General features: G+C 38.7%; 1 long non-coding RNA gene across 1 annotated transcript; it reads left to right on the top strand.

The window, feature by feature from the left end:
• The first annotated feature begins 1,295 nt into the window (after positions 1–1,295).
• LOC129754710 (uncharacterized) lies at positions 1,296–1,735 on the top strand. The gene is made up of 3 exons (XR_008739063.1): positions 1,296–1,422; positions 1,490–1,600; positions 1,662–1,735. It is a non-coding gene; the product is annotated as an uncharacterized LOC129754710 (long non-coding RNA).
• Positions 1,736–1,988: the final 253 nt, after the last annotated feature.

Here is a 1,988-nt window from a genome sequence, read left to right on the forward strand (position 1 = left end):
GCTGAAAACTATCTTCCAAAGAAAGATCGCTGTACTGCTTAATCAATGGAAAATACTTCATGTGGCTTTGATGTTTCAAACCGGAAGAGCAAATAGCCCAAACCGTCTTAAATGCCCAAATGCCGTAGAAGATATGGACCATAAATTCACTACGTGTAGCAGAACATCCAGAGTTTGGAACCATCTTCAACATAAATTGAAAACATTAATGCAGCGAAGAATTCGAGTTTTGCTATGAAATTTGTATCGGAACCCCTCTTCCTACCCTATCCCCTACCTGGAAGGAGGGAGCACCCTCCTCCTTTAAAATTTTCTGACTGGAAAAACGGAAGGTTCTCAAAATATCATAGAAACTGTTAGCGAAGGCCGGAAGTAAAAAGTCGATACAGACTGTTTCTGACAGTTTATTAGCTTCGAATCTAAAAGGTATGAAGAATTTTTGTAAGGATTCCTGCATCTGCGATTATAACCCAACTTACAGTCGGTCTACCGTTCGGATTCTGATTTAAGCCCATCGCTAACAGATTGCGTGACTTTACGGTTCCTGCTAATAAGGGATATTCTGAGTTTTACAAGACTAAACATAAAATCCAAATATTTACCAAGAACTATTCTGGCTCTTCTCGTAAGTTTACGCTACGGAATTTTTTCCGAAACCCTTCAGAACTTGTCGGCTATTCCTATCAATTATAGGTTAGGATTTACAAAAAGATAATACATATTATCTACGAATTCTAACTTACTCAGACCACCTCAGACGAGTATCTCGAGTGTGCTAACAAATATCAATCACTGATTAAAGGTACTACGCTACTTTTACTCTAAGAATCACTTAAACAGATTGCAGGTTCTATTTGGTAAAAAAACGTCTGCAAAACGACAACGTGAAAAAAACGGTTCTTGGTGCTCTTCCTAGTTTTGATATTACTCTTCTTCTAGCGGCAGAGAAACGTCAGGAGAGACGTCATCTACAGATGCTCTCACCACACATTAGTAGGCCAAGCGTGGTGGTAGTTGCAACTCTATCTACACACTAAGATTGTAAATTTTCCCATCGGGATAATGACTCTCCGAACCACAGGGAAGTTGCTTAAATTGTTCGAAGTTCGTATGGGAATCCTCCCAAATCCCGAGACGCTTCATCTCTCCTGAAATCTGGGACAACATTTTTATGAATGCACAGAAACTCGAACAACCGTCCTGTATCACGGGAAAACTTTAGCCACCTTCAGCTGTCAACCATTTTCTGTCGCGTTTTTTATAGTTTTTCCTTTTCTATCATATCGTGATGTATTGTATAGTTTCTGCTCGGGTGGTAAATTAACAGTCGTTCTGTTGGCGGGAGTTGCTGAAAGTTTGGCAGGAAGGATGGATCCACTGACGAATTGGATTAAAATCCGTGTGCATCATCCGGATCAGATTGTGAGTAATTTTAAAGAATACAATCAAACTTCATTGTTGATTTGATTCGCAAAGTTCATTATTGCAGCTTTCGAGATTGAGGCTGATCGTACGCAAGATGCTTTCCCCCGGTGTGGGATCTTATAGGCCACCACCCCGGAACCCAAGGTCTTGAATGCCAGGTTCGCACGGCGTCTTGGTATGCATAAGTGTCAACAAGCAATTTCGAAAATATATTATTAATATTTTTTTATTTACAGATTAAGTGTCCCGCCTGTGTTTTGTGTTGCGGTTAAGATGTGTCCACATAGCTTAACAATACTTTAAAACGAGAAACAATGTATTGATAAATATTTCAAAATAAATTTCAATCTATTTGCCTAACAATTGTTTTTGTTATTTAATAGTGCATTTGGGATTTATTTTAAAAATAAAAACGAAATAAAAAGCGAGGGAAAAGATTTCTCAATTAACCGAAAATCTCGGGAAAACGCCTTTTCGAACTCACAGGTCAATTTGACAGTTGTTTTCCTGAGCACTTTTTCTGTCCCGAGATTTGTCCTGTAATTTCAGCTGTTGAAAATACA

The sequence above is a fragment of the Uranotaenia lowii genome, chromosome 3 (genome assembly GCF_029784155.1).
Source record: "Uranotaenia lowii strain MFRU-FL chromosome 3, ASM2978415v1, whole genome shotgun sequence".
NCBI classification, from domain to species: domain Eukaryota; kingdom Metazoa; phylum Arthropoda; class Insecta; order Diptera; family Culicidae; genus Uranotaenia; species Uranotaenia lowii.